A 17,760-nucleotide genomic window follows, 5' to 3' on the forward strand; every position below is an offset into this window, starting at 1 on the left:
GGTTAAGAAGTCAGATCACCCAGCCTTTTACAGTGCTTTTCAGTCTCACACTCAAGGTAGATAAATAGGTCAAATATCTTCTTTTAAGGTTGTCATGTCTTTCTTCTCTTTATTAATGAAGAATGTAGAAGTGAAAGGTTGCTAAGCTGACATTGCTTCAGTCAAGGCTGAAAGCTACTAACTATGCCTGAAGATTCTCTAGGAAACACAGCATCTTTACAAAAAAAGTATACCTGGGGTGTAGGAATAGGCATTAAAGAGCTCTGCAGCCTCTGGTGAAAAATCCAACACCTCCGGACAGTTTGGAACTTGCCTGTACAAGATCTGTTTATTTTGGCTTCGAATGGTGGAGAGGATTTGCCCTCTATATGTAAACAACCACAGATAATAGGATGTCAATGAATGTATTTCAATATTTACCTTTTAAAAATTAATCAAATTAGCCACAGAAAAGTACTGAGAGTGAAATATGACAAGTACCAGAAAGTTTCTTATGAACTACTTCCCTTCTCCTTCCTTATGAACAGCTAAAATTGGTCAAAGTACCCAGGAAAGCTGCTCTGGCAAACTTGCCACTTCCATGGCAGGAACAAGCACAGCCATGACCAGGTCAAGAAAATCCCCAGTGTGGGGAGAGGTTTTATGATGGCTTAGAGGCACTAATCGGTAAAAAAGGTGTCTGGTAAAGATAGGAGGTTGGGTAATCCTCAAAAGCTCAGCATTTTGGTTCAGATAGCAAGCTAAATAGTTTATCTGGAATATTCTGAATCCCACTGAGGTGAAGCTCAAGCAGCAATCTTATGAGAGCAAGGCTTCATGTGGCATTTTGAACTTCTGCTTTTGGTCCATTTAAAAATTAAACAAGAAGTGCAAGAATGAAACACTTCCTTAAAAACGAAGTTAATTCAACGTGTTTTAGAGTTAACTGAGTTTTGAATTGGTTAAGTTTGGATTTAGGTGTGATTTTGGACCATTTTATGCTTGTTTTAAACCATTATCTGTTCTCTAAGTAGTTCGGGAAATTTTTGTAGCTACCTGGACAAAATCTACATCAGATTCCAAACACAACCTGAGGTTAGCATTAAATGGAGTTAGTAATGCAAACTGCCACATCCTTTTTTTTTTTTTCTCCTTTTGGAGCTCTCTTACTTCCCTCACAGCTATTTATCATTGGAAGGATAAAGGAAAAGAGAGAATGGGCAAATCAAAATAAATTTTTATTAAACAAAACCAAACAAATCCATCTTCCCCAATCAGACACTGTTTTCTTTTCGCCCCACGAAAAAGATAAACCACCTGAGAAAATCAGGTTAAATGAAGAGCAGTGACATGGTGATAACTGTGGACAGAGACTTCAAACAAAGTGGTCTAGCTATGAGGAAAAGACACTGATGGTGTTTTGCAGCAGAAAGGATTGAGTGTCGCTGAGTTAGGTTTTGGAGACCACATGAAATCCTTCTGCAACTTTCTCCGCAGATTCTGCTTTCGCTAGCTAAAAGTCATGCTATTTTATCCTGGCTGTAATGAATGTGAAACCAGCAGTGAACAGGGAATGTCCAGATCTCACCACAACGCACAGCCTTGCTGCAGATGTGAAGTAGTTGCTTCTCCACTTGTAGGTAACCTGCTATGGGTTGCGATGTCTCAAAATTCTTTGTAGCATTTCTGCCTTTTTGCAGCAATTCTAGAAAGGCTTATGGTTTTAGCACAGGGCTGTTGGAAAGGCTCAGCTTCCCAAAAAAGCTCAAGAGGTAGATGGATTTTCAGAGGGAAATCTGGCTCCGTATCTTGCAGCGGGAGGTCACAGATATGGACTGGTCTGTAAAATTTAGTTACCCAAACAAGAGCTGTATTGTTTTGAAATCCTCACCTCAACTGTAAAGCCTGGGACTCTGGAAAAATATCTTAATTCTGCTTGTGAGTCCTTTTGATTTGCTTCTGCTTGTGGATGTCATCTCCTGACTCCTGCCTGTGTCCTTCTGTCTGTCTTGCTCCCACTGAGAGGGTGCCTGAGCCTGGGTCTGCAGAGTTTTGTTAACTCAGAATCCCTCATGCATGAATTGATTTCATTGCTTGAAATTGCAACAGAGAGCTGCTTCACCTCAAAGAGACTTTGTTTACTGTTCTTTTTCTTTGCAGAGTAGTCTGAAATGATCAGAGGATCCATGGGGATGGAAGTGCTCTGAAGGTGGGAAGGTATGGTTTCAACTGATATTCAATTTGGCAGAGTCAAAATGTTTCACAAAAATACACTAATTTTGACAGGATTAAGGCTTTAAAGTTCAGTTTTGGTTCTGGCCTGGGAGAAATAGGACACAAAAAACTGTGAGATTTTTTAAGAGAATACAAATCAGTTTTTAAAATGTTTGAAAAAATTTTAGTTTTACAGGATTGCAAAACAAAAGCAATGCTGGGGAATCAGAAATAGTGTAGAAGCAAATTTGGCATTCACTGGCTATTTCCTTGAAATACAAACATGGAAACCAAAGAATCTATCTGATTACCTTGGTATTATTGCTGTCTTCCAAGCTCTTCCACTCTGGAAGTGTGACTGATCTGTAAAGTTTTAAATGGTAATAAAGTGTTAGGAACAGGATTTCTGTGTGGTCCCTGTGCCAGCATCAGAGAAAAGATCCAATGCAGCTAATCTGTTCAAGTTTAATGAATGTCCTGCTGACTTTTAAGGGAGCTGGCTGCCTGACTACCCTCTGAGACCTTAAAAATCTCCTCCTATTTTTGTAGGATTTTGTCAGGAAACCAGATTGAGCGAGCCCATATAGAAAATGCCATTGCCATTCCTACAGGTTTCCACAAGACATTTGACCCTCTCCCCTCCCTTTCTTTCTTCTTTTTATACCTCTCTGGAATGCAGATATTTTGGTTAATTTTCTCCAGCTGTCACAGAGTCTCACAGGAAAATGACCTCGCAGAGTGACCACTTCCCCTATTCCTTGACTTAAGTAGATTTTTTTCTTCAGAGCTTTCACCACATCATCCACATCACTGTCTGGTGTCTTTCATGAGTCAGGAAAAAAGCAAAACAAAATTTTCCACCCTCTAGAAAAAAAAAAGGGGAACCAAATCAGATCAGTTTGGGTTGGTTTTACCAATTTACATTGGTATTTCAGAGCAGTTAGTGCAGCAGAACTTTAACATCACCCATTTCTACTAAAAAGTAGGGAGATATTAATATTTCAATATTTTTCTTCTAAGAATGACTTTCATCACAAAATTAGTTCATTCATTTAGTAATGACAGCAGTCTCAGGAAGTCGGAGAATCAGAACTCTGAATTCTTTTGTTCTTTTCAATATACAACCCAGAGGGGGAAATTTTATTGCAGAAACTTATTAAATTTAGTTTTCTGAAATAGCATTCTGGAAAAAAAACCCCAAACCAGCAAAGCCCTGTATGGCAAATATCTATGGCTTATGAAATATGTAAATATATACACGAGATGCATCTATCTCAAAAGCTAATGGTTTATTAAGTACCAAGGACCTGTTGTTAAGCATGACTTCCCTCTTCCTTCAAGTTCCTCCTCTGTTTTCATGAATACCTGGTTGGGGCTTGTAGAATCCCAAGGATTTCCAAGCACAGCTTTTCCACACTGTAACAACTCTTCTCTACCTTGTGTTTTGGATGCTTATCCCAAAGTCGTGGTGCTTTCTGTGGCATTTTGAGAATTTTCCCCCAGGAAATTGTAATGAATGTGTTCTTTTTGAGTGTCCTTGTGTTTACATGAGTGCTTCATCAAGACTGTCCAAGGTGAGTAGGTTGTAGCTGTGCCTCATTTCTCTAATCTTCCAAAGCTGGTATCACCACATGCTATTTTTGTAACATAGACTTTGAAATTGTTTCATTTCAGAATTTTGGGAATGATTGCTTGGTACAGCCCCCAGCAATTTTTATAAAGAAATTCAAGATAGATTTTCATGGTTTGTGGCATCAAGTAGGTCATCTGATATAAATATATGCCTGATAAAGGTCTAAAAGCAGGTTACTCTTGTGCAGTGACAAGATTTTGGGCTTTTCTCTCCTCTGTGCAGAATGTCCACCAGGCAGAGTAATGAGCTGGCAGACTGAAAGAGCAGCCCAAGGTGCAAAGACCCAAGTGTGGATTGTGGAGGTCACTATGGCATGAGCTTGGTATGTATCTCCTGGAGTTGGGATGAATGGGAGCTAGAAAATAAGGAAATTTCATCATGTCTCAAAGGCTGCCATGAAGGACCTGAATTAGGTAGAATTAAGTGAGCAAAATCATGGTGTAACTGATGAGCACTTGGTTTATAACCCTACTGACGGTGCCACTGTTGTGTACAAACTGTAAATCCTTACTCTTTCTCTATGTTTGTGACTACATATTGCAGGGATACCTCAGCCTTGAATGGGATCATCCTAGTTTGGGATGGGGCTGTGTGTTCCTCCTCCTCATAGCTGCTGATGTATGGGAACAGCAGCCTTGAAGATGCCCTCAGCTGGATCCCACACAGGAGATTTCCAGCACTGCTGCCCAGGTTCCGTGTGTGAGCAGATGTGCTGCCTCGGCTGCTGCTGATCCAGGTTACCCTTCCTGTCCATCCCAACCACTTCACTCATCCTCTAAAGCCTCCAGCTGGAAGGAGGTTCTGTCAAAAGATGTGGCAAATCCGAGGAAGTGGAAGAGAAGAGAGATGGTGAGAGAGTCTCTGCAGGAATGCGATGGGTCACAAACTCCTAACTGGAAGTAGCCATGGCCTGGGCTGTGCATCCAACTGTGCTCTTGGAGGTGCTCAGTCATGTGCTGATCCCACTTCCTGGAGATCCCATCTCAGCCAGGAATGTGCTTTTGGAGCAGCACTCCAAGCTGTGAGCCTGAGAACTGAAGTGGCCATCTTGACTATATTGTAACTTGGGAATAAGGGAGTAAGAAAATGCCTCAAAATTGCGTGCAGCATTCCTTCACTTATATGTATGCTGAATAGACCCGACGTTGCGAACAATCCCATTTATTTCAGTGGAAATTCTTTCAGAATAAGCTTTGGCTGAGATTAGGAAAAATGATGGCATCTTTTCCTGGATGATTCCTTTTTGCCGGAGCTGAATTTTTACAGCTAAAACCTTTGGAATTTAAGAAATCCGATAAACAGGTTTCCCAAGTCTTTCTAGTCTTAACCACAGAAGTAAAGGAGAATGGTTCTAATGGTATGATAATCTCATATCCATGCCCTATTTCAAATGCTTGCTTTGCACAGGATGGAAAACACTGCTAATAATAATAATAATAACATTAATAATATGGATGATAGGTGTAATAGCTATTTTCTTGGAATTAGTACCTGGGAGATAGTATGGCTTGGTTACTTTGCTTCAAAGAGAGACACGAAATTTCCAACTTGCAAATTTTTAGATAGGTCAATATAAAACCAAATGATCTTAGTAAATTGCTTAACCTGGAAGGTGACCATCATGTTTATGGTATTAAAATAGGTTCTTTGTACCTGCTACACACATAAAATTACATAAACATCTCCCTATTAGCTTAGATGGACTCTTTGCATTTCAGACTCTAGAAATTCTAGGAGGAAAAGAGGGGATGAACCAGAGAATGAATCCCATATTCTAACTGATCAGTGTTTCCTCACGTGTTTCTGTTTCAGGAAGAGACTTCAGCATATGTTTAGCTTTAAGCCTGTGCTCAGGTCTCTCTGGGTTTAAACATGCACTGGTCAGGGATGCTTTCTTAAATAGAAGCAACATGTTATCCCACTGAAATCCACTTGATTTGCCAGCTACACCCCTCCTTTGCACAGAGGTGATTTCTACAGGCATCTGTAAAGACAGGGGAAGCTGAGGTCTTTAGAGCAGCTCCTGCCTTCAGAATGGATTTAGATCTCTGTGGTACAAAGTGCAGTCTTCTTCCAGTGCCAAAGCTTTTTCCTACCAAAGTAAATGTAAAGTAGCATAATGGGACTGCAGGCTTATTTTCTGGTCTATGGGAAAATAAGAAATCACTTTATTAGGGTATTTTGCACTGTCCCTTTTTGTTCCCTGTCTTTACCATCTGACTACTCTCTCTAAAGACCAAGGCTGCACTAATGCAGGAGAAGTTGCTTTGTTATGTAAGGGGAGAATCAAAGGTGTTGAGAGTGACCAGGTCATATTCCCGTCGGTCTCCTGCATTTAGACTCCTTTCAGCTTGGTTTTTGGTGACAAACTGCACAGCTGCAACGCCTTACATTGACCAGCCTGCATGTATGAAGGATGTGTAATGTTAACTAAGCCCTTTCCCGTCCCTCATGGAAGACCACCCTGCCTGCAAAATCTCCAGAGGAAAGCACGGCATGTCCTGATCAGAAACCGCCTTTGTTGGCAGAAGTACAGTACGTTGCATTAACCAAAACAGCATTTTAAAAAACATTTTTGATGGTGGCTGCTTTCTATTTAAATATCCATTTTGCTTGTGTAAACGGATCTTGTTCGGTCCTTGCATCCCAACATCCCAGGACTATCTGAAAGCCTTGTTAACATTTAGCATTGAAAATTGCTTCAAGCCTTGCACGAAATCCTCAAAACCTGATATGCTCAGGGCAGAAGAAAGACTGGATTCTCCTCTGAACTTCCCCAGACAGCAGTTTTCTCTGGGACAACCTTTCTGGTGATGCAAGTTTTCCCTTATCGTTCCTCACCACCGACAGTGCAGTTTTTCTATTGGGTGGGAGCTGTTATTAAGCAAAAGCCACTTTCAAAACTTGTTTTGCTTCTCTCATGTTGGTTTCTCTGTGCCTTCACTTGTTGCTGTATATTCCCCAACCATGAATTTATCACTTGTCTCCTGAACAGTGAGCAATGCAGCCCCCAAAAACTGTACTTACCATAGAAATGAATCGTATTCTGCTGGACACAGCCACTTACTGGCTGTGAACACAAATGTGACAACATCATTTGGTCTCTAACTGGACATCGAAAGGGAAGACCTGGGATAATTGTGTCCAGGGGAGTCACTTTTAATTTGGGCACAACTGCATTTAGAACCTGGCCCTGGGAAACTCATACCAGCACCACCAGTGTATCTGAGGATATAACAAACGTACCTGAACAGTATCCTTCTTGTTCCTGCTCAAATCATGGATATGAGGCTTCTTGCTTCAACTGTTCCTCTATATACATGTCAGCACAGCATAAAATACGCTGTCTAGACAGGCTACTTGAACTTGCAAGGTGCAAGATTTGTAGAACTAAACCCTTCTCTCTTCAACACCGTTTCAGCAGTGTAATTTCACTTAAAACAAATAAAACAAACCCTTGGTTTACCTCTGAATAACCTCAGGGACACTTGGCCAATCTCAGGGTGTTGGGTGGAATCCTATGTTAGGAAACTAAAACTTGAATTGGTGTTTTCTGACAAGTGATTTACCCATCAGAAAGGTCTGGGCTGTAGGGCCAGTGGTGACAATGAGCTGCTTCTTTGCTGTGTCCCAGTTTTCTCAAGTGTGTGATGGTTGTAATTAAGTTAATTTACCTGTCGTGGATACTGTGACATGTAAATTGCAGGAGGGCTTATAAAGGGCTATCAAATGTGTGATTCTAGATGTGAAATCTCCAGGTTTAGACAGCTACTTTTGAAGGTCCCAGGAGAAGTGTCTTTCTTTTCCTGCCCACTGTTCCTTCATTTCACAGTTCATGGAGCAGTGGCCACCCTACATCAAAATCTTGACTTCGTTCTGTGCATCTGTCTGGGGTTTTTCCATGCTCAGAGGCAGCACTCTCATCTCTCTAATCCTAAAATCCTTTTCTGAAAGAAAAGTGAATATTGCTCTTTGCAGATGGAAAGACTGAGCAAGGAGGTTAAACCCTGTAGTTTAATAACAGACAGAGATAAGAAGCATGGGAACGAGACGGATGGGCAGAAATTTCAGGCCTCTGGAAGGGTTCAGGATCACCCTGCAAATTCACCTCAAGGCTGAACACTGCATTCCTGTGCATCCAGAAGTGTCTGCTTCCCTGTGTGTCTCCTTACAACCTGGTGTAAATCCTCCCAAAGCCAGGTGCAGATGTCATTATGGTAATAATGTTACAGAGCTTTATTAGAGCGCATTTTCCATCCTGATTCTGATCCACTCAAATGTCTATGGAATATTACCCCAAATTTTCTTTCTTGTTGTGTATCATCTCCCTCTCTTCCTGTGAGATTTAAGACCAGTTTTTGGATATACAGAGGAGGTAGCTGGCATCCTCAGCTTGCTCTTCACAAACTTGTATCTTCACCGGGGATGGAAAGACCAAAATCTGCCAAGTTTCTTGAAAATCTTCCGGACTACGAGGATTTGGGGGTTTTTAATGGCGGTGGTGATTTTCAGAAAGGCTTCACATAGGTCACCTCCATGCCTTTCTGTGCAGAAAGCACAAGGGATATTTTCCACTTCGGTAAAAAACCAATCATATGTATTTATTTAATCTACTTCCCGTGGTAATGTTGTGTACCAATGAAGTTAAAGAGAGAGCCAGAGCTGCGGTGACTTTCATTCGCTTGGAAAATAAGAGGAGCAAAACTTCATTAGCATAGCACAGTCTGTTAGGTCCCACACTTATACCCCCCAAAAGGTCTTCCTGTTTCCTTGTGTTTTGATAAAACGGCTGATACGCTGCTAAATTGCTGGGAAAGTCAGGAATAACATTAATTTAATGAGGGAGTTAGATTAAAAATACGCCATAGAGCTGGACTGCTGCTTTTTTAACTGCTTGGCATTCCTGATGCTGGGTCTTGGTTTCTGTAGCCATGCAGCATATGAATCAGAGAGAACCCACCCTGTGCTTTGGCATAACTCTTTAAAGCACTGACAGTTCCTCTTTCTTCGGCAGTAATTAAACAAGTAAAAACTGGTTGCTTTGGTTAGCAGATATAAATGTGGAAAATATTCACAAATACATATCACTGGGCGTGTGTGTCTAAGGAATCTGGATGAGCTGTGGCTGGACTCTCCTTTCCCACATTCTTACAACAAAGGTGCTTTATCCAACAAAGCAATCTGGCCAAGGTCTTTTATTTCAGCTAATTCATGTTCTCTTCTCTCTTTGTAAGGCTTGAAGGTTTGCTGATAGTGCAGTTCAGTGCAGCCCTTGATGACAGGAGGCACTGTTGGGGATAGGGCTCTGTAGGGGGAAGAAATCAGTTAAAACCAGGATGAGACAGCCCCTAAAACTAAGGCCAGGCCTATCCTTAATTTATTTTTTTTTTCACTGATTTGACTCTCCCAGCGAGCCTGGCTACAGAGCTCATAGTTTGGTGCAATTGTAACTGAAAAGGTACCCCTTATTAAAATCAGCCCTCAGGTAATAACTATAGTGGTGTCAAGGTGTTCATGGTGGCACGGAGAGGTGGTGTGCTCTGGCTGCACGGGCAGGCACCTTCCAGAACAGGGCTCAAATGACTGCAGTCACACCCCAGCTGGCTGGTTAAACACCTCCAACTTTTGGGAGGAAGCCTGAGCTAATGACAAAGCATTAGCAGAGCTTCAAGGGCAGTGCACATAACAAAGACTTTCTTGGAGCCTCCATTTACAGCCATAGGACAAGACCACTCCCTTTGCCTCAGTGACTCCTCTATAAAATGGGAATAATCAGACCATGGTTTATAAATCCAGAAATCCTTCGTGTGATGACGCTTCGTGCTCACCTTTGCTACCCACTTTGTAGTGCAAACTACAGAACTTCCTCGGATTAGCTCCTGTCAGAAATATTTAGGGGAAATATATTATACCTTAGCATTTCCACTAGAACAGTTGAGAAGTTGACAATATCTAAAGTAAAAACATGAGCATAACCCTCGTCCAAAAGAGGCAACCTGAGACACAATAGAATATATATAATATAATATAATAAATACAACATAACATAACATAATTAATATAATATCCCAGCTGTCAATACTGAGGGGAGGAGACAGGACCTAATACTTAATAATTGAAATGCAGGCTTTTCTTTTTAGTCTGGTGTTGTTTCACTTCAAATTCCAGGAATACCTATGGCAGTTATGTTGATGATCTGCCTGTTGCATTTCCCATTTCCCACATGTATTTTTCCCTAACCTTCTCCTTGTTAGGTTGATAGTGCACTTTCCCGATTTTGTACTTTTCAGTTCGTCTCATGGCTCTTTTCCTAATGTCTACTACTTTCCAAAACTCTTGGTTCAACTGGTACCTTATCCATGCACAGGTTCGAGGGATCCTGTCTGGATCAGGCACAGGAATGGCAATGACAGAGGTGGATGAAGTTGCTCAGCACTTTGGCAGGAAAATCTTGTTAGGCTCCTTACCTGGTGATTCAAAAGTTTGTTGAATTCATCAGGCTTTAAACCTGATACTCCTGGACCAAGTAAGGGCAGTTTTCGTCTTTTTTTTTTTTTTTAGCAAAATAGCTTCAGTTTATCCCCGTAGGTTATTTTATTTTTCTCAAATTACCCAATTCATATTTGCCTCCCACAGGGTTCTCTTTTCTCACTCCTGTTTATTACACGCTGAGTTGCCTCCCCTCTAATTTACCCTCGTGGTACAACCCTACTGACTAAAGAGGAGAAATTCCTGCTTTATACCAAAATAAGCAAAAGCAGAATCGGTGCCAGATTTTAACTTTGGTGAGCAAAGCTTGCTTCTCTTTGCCTGGAATCATCCAGCGATACCACAACCGGGAGCTACAGCCAGACATCCAAGTACAACAAATGTTTCTGGGTTTGCCCGCTACACTTTCCTGCTCCTCAGATTCAGGCTGGGAGGAAGAGGAAGATTAGGAAAGAAAATGTGTGCATGAATATTTCAGCAATCTGCTGTGTTAGGAAGGAAAAAATGTAGAGAGCGGATGACTGATTCATGGTGTTTTAGTTGAAAATGTTGTAGCTTTTAAACATTGCCTCAGTGTGGTCGGGGTGCTTACGGTAAATGCATTTCACACCAGATGTGGCCTCAACTGTACATGACTTAGAATTTCTCTGCACACAGTAACTGCCAGTTCTGGGAGCCTGAGGATGCCCAGGTTTCAGAAAGACTGTTCTTGTTGTAGCTCTCCTGCCCAAGGGGTGCCAGCAAAATGAGCACAGGGGTTGGGGAAGCTGCTGACCCCTAAAAATCTCGGGCTTCAAATAGTCTGTAAAACATAGATGCCAGTGTTCTGCTCCCAGGGGCTGAATAATGCCTTTTGTTCCCAAACCACGTGTCTTTGCACTTGGAGGAGCGGGCACCACTAGAAGAGGTGATCTTCCATCGACCCCACAACACGCAAGCTCAGCAGAAGCAGAAGGGCCCATAGGATATTTTCCTTTCTGGAAAAAAAAAGGGTAATGCATACACTGGCTATGAGGTTATTGGGTGCAAAACTAGAACAGGATCTCCAGCTGAAAAGGTATCGACTGCCTGCTATGCCTCTGTGAAATCCCTGCAAGTGATCTGGGCCAGAAAAATAAATATTATGATTTCTGCCATTCACCTGGCGCCTCAGGATTTCTAGAAAGAACTCAAAAAAGTAAAAAAAAACCCTAGGCTATTGTTGGTGAGTTGGATGTGGATGTTGAGTTATAGAAAGATACTGAGTATACAGAAAATTCCGAGTCCTTTAGTATCAGCAGAGTTTTGCCAAGGGTTTATTGCTTTTGGAACCGAAGCTGGAATTAGGCTTGAATGGGGCAAACACGAAGCTGATCTCGTGCACATGAACAGGCAGCCCCAAAGACACCTGAGAAGGAGTCTGTGTGGAGCTGCTGCTGCTGCAAATGTGGGGCTCACCCAGTGCAAGTGTGCAGACCTGACTTAAATGCTAGCAATGCAAGAGTCTAAGGAATAAAGGGGTATTATTTCATAATGTTTGGAATATAAATCCCACTTTTTCTCCCAGCAGGAGTGAGACAGTTTCTGGCAGTGCCTCAGTTAGCACCTTCTTCCCTGGGCTGTCCCAAGCTGCAGTCAGGTGTGGCATTGCAGGATGCTTTTGCAGCAGGAAACCTGCAACGCCTTGGGCTTTGGGTAAGGCACAAATGGTATTCCCCACCTGAAACGGGAGCAATTATTTGCCTCTTTGCCAGGTGAAGCCTGTGGTGCTCTGACCTCATGTTTTGAGCACTCAGACCTAGTCTGCAGCCAGTCTGAGATCCCTGCACGTGTTGCAGCCGTGCCTTGCTGTCACTGAGCGGATGGTCCAGAGGCTTTGCATCATCCTGTGACAAGAGCCAGGCCCAGACCTAGATGTGAGCCTTGGCTGCCCAGGTCCCAAAGAGCCAAATTCGTGTCGCTGAGTCTCCACAAAGCCATAGAAATGGAAGGATTTAATCATGTCTGAATGCAATTTTGGGTAACTGAGTAATTGACGTAATACCGGTCACAATATGTTGGCTGGTGAAGACCACAATAAACTGTGCATGTCAGCTAATCATGATTAAACACTGATGAGGCCAGGCTAAAACTGCACTTAGCTGACATGTGCTGAATGCTATTTGTTCTTGTCTACACCGATTCACATCGCATTCAATGCGGCATAATATAGATAAGCCCTTTGGGGAAAGCGTAGCTCTGGTCAGGCCTCAGTGTTCCCTGACTGGCCAACAGCTGCTCGAGCAGGTTTATAAAGGGACCACTTACCCATCCTTTGATGGAGAGATAAGCCACTGTAATGTAATTACAACCAGGGAGATGGGAGAGGGGAAAGAACAAAATATGCCAATCATGAAGGGGGTACACTGAGAGCCTCAGATTCCTTCCAACCTAAACATTGTGGCAAGGAAAGAAGTCTTAATTAGGAAACGTGTAGGCATAGAACAGGAGCCCATCCTAAATGAATTGGGGTGTGATGAGCATAAAGAAAATGCTTTTTAAAAAGATCTTTGACTCCCACTGAGTGCTTGTTTCTTAGACTTCCTTGCCTAATAATGTCAGCATTTAAATGGCCCCAACTCCCAAATAACAAGGCTTTGAAGTTAGCACCTCATTGAGGTATAGAGTTCATACGTTTGCTATTCCTATTATTTGGCTAGAAACCGTTTTCTGCATGGCTAGCTTAATAGGGCAACAGAATATTAAGCTGTATAGGGATTGAGAAAGCTATTCACACAAAGGAAAGAGCTACAGACTTCATGTATTTGAACAGAACCTGACAATTAAGAGAAAAGAGCAAAAGTCTGGGAAGTGCCCCGAATCACATAATTGCATGAAATTTTTTCATACCTGTGATATTTCCAGTGGCCAGGCACAAACACAAGGGATTTTCGGCTTGGACTGTGTTAGGGAGCTGTCGTTGTAATTAAGAGAGGAGACGAGGTGTTTTTTCTGTCCTGCCAAGGTTTTAAAGCCTCAGAAAGTATTCCATTCTTTAGCAAGACAGAATCAAGGTTGTTTGGATTTTTTTCACTGAAAAAAGCAAAAAGATGCTGAAAAGTGACCTGGTGCTTGTTGGACCAGTTACTTAGGGAATGGGTGACTCAAGTCTGCCTCTGTTGTTTTCCACCATCATAGAGGAATGCCTCAGTCACCAGGCTATCACCTATTTTAGAAACTTTACCTTTTGGTTTTGGCCCCAGCATCCAGCAGATCTCTAAAAATTACTTTTTCAGTCAGCATCTTCTTGAATCCACCAAAAAAAAGGCTTTTCATTCATCTGCATTTTTGGACCAGTTGTCTCCACTCCTGGTAAATCCCTGTGGCAGAACAATTATCCTGCCCCAAAACAGCTATTCTAAGTCAGAATTATCTGTGCCATAGAAAAGCCCAGAGCCTGCAGTTAAAGACAGGGCTCTTTGGTGCTTGCTGCCATATGGCAGATGTTTTCTTACCCTGAAAAATTCATGAATAATCTGAACAGTGCAATGGAGAGAGTAAATGATGTTATTAAGCTCATTTTCAGGGGTAGGGGGTGAACCATAATGTGACATTTCACCAAGGCCATGTAGGAAACTTTGCAGTGCCAGGATTAAACTAAATTGATGGGATGTTCCAGGCTTTGACCACAAATAAACCACCTGTGCCCTCTAAATTCACCTCTACAGAGCATAAATTAGGCATTAGAATGATCACAGAAGTCCAAAGGATTTAGAAAAGATCCTCTTGTTCCAGTGCCCAGCTGAATAACAGCTTCTACTTTTTTTTATTTCCTATGGTTTTTACAGTTTAGAAAATGCTGGTGATAAAACTGTCTTGTGTTTGGGATTCAGGAGATTTGTGGTCATTTATGTCATTCTTTCACTGACATGGGCCAAGCTTATGCTTCAGTTATTTCTCTGAATTTAGATATAAAACCATCTACCTCTTCCAGGCTTCAGTGATCGAAGGATTCCACCTTCATTCCTACCTGGTGCAATTATTTCACATCTATTCCACAGCAAATACCACAGCAAAAGCCACGCTTGGTACTCAGCTACAAGGAACTGGCATCCATGATTAAATTAGACAATTATTCTGGGTGTGCAACCAGAAGAATCTTCTGCAGAAATCTCTTTTTTTGACTGTGAGGCCTCCTAGGGCTTGGGAAGCAGATTGAAGGCAATCTCATGTGTTTATATTGACTTGCTGCTGAGGATGAATCACAGTTTCCTCACAAATCCACTGAAGTGTTAATAGCATCTGTTCATTTTATAGCAACTTACAGATTTTAAAATGGATGAATGGAGAGGAAAAACAGCTCCATCACCCTGGTGGTCCTGTGTCCAAATGCCATGTTGTGCTGAAGAGCAATACTTTTCTTTATGCTGCTTCCTGAAAGAAAAAACACCCTTTTGCGCGTGTAATCATTGTTCCTTAGGCACTGTGTCCTTCTACGGTGTAAAATCACAGTGACAATAATTGCTCTGAGAAACAAAGGAGTCAGATTCCTCCTCTGTTGTCTAACAAAGTGGGAGATTGACAGGGTGGGCAGCCCAGGTGCCTAAAGGCTCTGTCCCCTCCACGAGCTGAAAACTTAGGTTCTCAAAATCCCTATTTAGCTGCAGACAGACTTACACTGCTTAGAGAGTTTAAGTCCCTTCAGCCCACTGAGCTGATCTTTAATTTGGGAAGTAGGAGATGTATTTCAAGTAAGAGTTGTATGTAACCTTACAGTGATGGTGTTTATTGGGGAGGGGAGGGGGAAGGAGAGGGGGCACACACTGGAGTTCCAGTCCCTACAGCAAGGACTGGAAAAGATGCACTTGTCGGATAACAGGAAGAAGTTCTCTCTCCACTCCAGCAAAGACTGAGAGAGATTCACATCTTTGATCATCAGCTTGGACACATCTGTGATGGGAAAGATGAGGTCCTCAGCCTCTCTATCAGTTCCTGTGAGAAATATAAACCATGGCATTTTGTCATGAGAAGGAGCTGGGTTCCCAGCTCAGTGTCAGTGACAGCTACTCCTGCCACTGGTGCCTCTTTTTATTATCTCCTGCACTTAAAATCACTGATGGTCCTGTGTGCAGTGTGGCAACTTCTCCCTTGGTTGGGACAGGGAAGTTGGAGAGTGACAGTGGTGTGTTGGCACTGGGGCTGGAAGAACATGCAGTAAAAATAAAAGCACAGGAGTCTTGCTCCCCTGTGTCTGAATAAAACATGATTTAAAGGTGGTGATAAAATCTGGGTTGCATATCCTGAGCCAGAGGCACAGGTTACCTTTTCCAACAGCCAAGTGCTCCCTCCCTCTCCAGCCCTGATCCCAGTCACTGTCTCATGCAGGTCCTGCTTTCCTCTGACCACATGCTGAGGCAATTTAACCCACTAATCTTGCAGAAAACTGTATTTTGATGGGTCAGTTTTTCATTAGGTTTGTGATTTGAGGCTCTCACTGTCCAGTCAAATGAGCTTTAGAGCTGACACAGCAGCAGAGGGGAGGGACTGGAGCAAGAGGAAATAAGGAGGAAGGAGTAAAGGGAGAATTGTCCCCTTCTGGCAGAAGGGATGCTTTAGATTAGCTCAGCCGTATCATCTGTCTGGACTGTGAGAGTAAACTCTGCTCTGTTTTCTGTTATTGCTTGCTTTATGCTTTGTTTGTTTTGGTTTTTGATAGGAAGAAATGTAGCTGTATATATTTGGGAGAGGATTTTGGGCAAACATCCTGGTCTGACATCTGTTCAGTGCAGCTTGGACAGGGATTTGTAGACCCCCACCCCCCCACCCCCTCCAAATTTTGGGTTTAAAATGCTTCCCTGTCCAGCACATCACAATTGCCAGTGGCCCCCAGGCTATTTCAAGAACACTGAGATGTTTAATTCAGCCCAAGCTCTGTGCAGGTCGCCCTGCTTGTGGCTTCTTCCCACGGTGCCAGCTACTGCTCCCAGTCCCTTTGAGGAGTAGCTCCAGGTCACACAGAAAACCAGGGCAAAGCCAGGAATGACATTCTCCTTTCCTGCATCACAATCTTGTATCTTAATTATTATTTCAGTTCTTCCTGTTCAGTGTGAGGGTCCCTCCCCTCATCTCCCATATTACTGTGTGTCTTCTAAGCATCAACAACAGAGGAAAATCACCTGCAGAAATTCAACTCTGGGGAAAAAGAGAAAAACAAAAGGTCTTATAAGCATCCATTCATTCATATTTAAGAATGAATTTTCTTCAGCCGTGCTGTGACCTCACTTATACTGTCAGGAGAACTGCTAGATGAACTTTAAATTACACTACAGCATCCTTCTTAAGTTGCCTTGTAATTTTGGGGGTCTTGTTCAGAACATTATTTTGTTCAGCCAAAGAATGGAAAGGGGTTAAAATATGTCATCATCAGAGTCCTTGTGGTCTGCTGGAAAAAATGATCCCAGCTATCACTATCTGTGTGAATATAATATTTACCTCATTTCAGCTCATTTCCCTAATGCCTGCCTTGTTTTGGGGAACCTAAGCTGAACAGACAGGTTGCGATTTGTGATATTTGTACCAGAGGATCAGGCCCTGAATTTTTTTGTTGCTGAACTATTAAGCTATAACTGCGGAAAGGTGCCACCCAAATATAGGAGAGGAATCTTGTCAATCTTGCTGTCACAGAAGTCTGTTCTTTTGTCTTGATTTAAAATGTTTCAATAAAAAATTCTCATCTGTTCTTATTTCTTAAAAGCTTCTCCTAATAGCAGCATGTGGCTTGTGCTCCCCACCTTAAACCCGTGGAAAGCAGCAAGCCCGACATCATATTTAATGTGCTTCCAGAATTTCTTGATCAGAGCTTAACTGCTGTAGGATAACAGCAACAACCACCAACAACAAATAATGAGAACCAAATAAACCAGAGCACCGCAGGGACCTTACATGCGGTGGGTTTTGTGAAGAGAATTAACATGAAAGAGGGTTCCGTTTGGGGGTAGAGGTCAGGGCAGATAAACTCCTGTGTTCTGATACATTTCCTTAAAGCGGGAAGAGCTTTAGAGAGCGGGGCTGTGGGAAGAAGCTGTCAGCAACGGGGTGGTCAGCGGTGTCAAGGGTGGTGGCCTGTGTTTTTCTTCTGTTGCAGCCTTTCATCCTCCATCTGTCAAGCTCCATAATTTTCAAGCCAGACAGTCGATTTTTAATACAAACCTTTAACTTCTCCCAGATCTGAAGTGCCCCTTTTATCTTGGATTCACGCAAAAATGGCAGTAAGTGGGAGATTGTTTACAGCTGGTGTCCCCGCTCGGGTCTCCTCGGGATGGCACCAGGTTGCCACCTGGGCAGTGGGGTGTGCCCTTGGCCCCTGCTGTGGTTTCTCCCTCCACAGCCATTTGTTGCCATGCTGGCAGCCTGTGCATCCCACACGGAGCTGTAAAGGAAGGGTAGCTAGTCCGGGGAACACGGGGGACAGACGTCCTGGTGGAGCA

The 17,760-nt window shown here is 42.6% G+C and overlaps 1 long non-coding RNA gene across 1 annotated transcript in view; it reads left to right on the plus strand.

The window, feature by feature from the left end:
• Positions 1-2,131: 2,131 nt before the first annotated feature.
• LOC125326858 overlaps positions 2,132-17,760 on the plus strand; it is a 49,224-nt gene continuing 33,595 nt past the window's right edge. Inside the window, exons 1-2 of the long non-coding RNA XR_007204039.1 lie at positions 2,132-2,196; positions 4,049-4,148. This is a non-coding gene — a long non-coding RNA (uncharacterized LOC125326858). The remainder of the gene's footprint in view (positions 2,197-4,048; positions 4,149-17,760) is intronic.

Source organism: Corvus hawaiiensis, chromosome 6 (genome assembly GCF_020740725.1).
Source record: "Corvus hawaiiensis isolate bCorHaw1 chromosome 6, bCorHaw1.pri.cur, whole genome shotgun sequence".
In the NCBI taxonomy this organism is placed as follows: domain Eukaryota; kingdom Metazoa; phylum Chordata; class Aves; order Passeriformes; family Corvidae; genus Corvus; species Corvus hawaiiensis.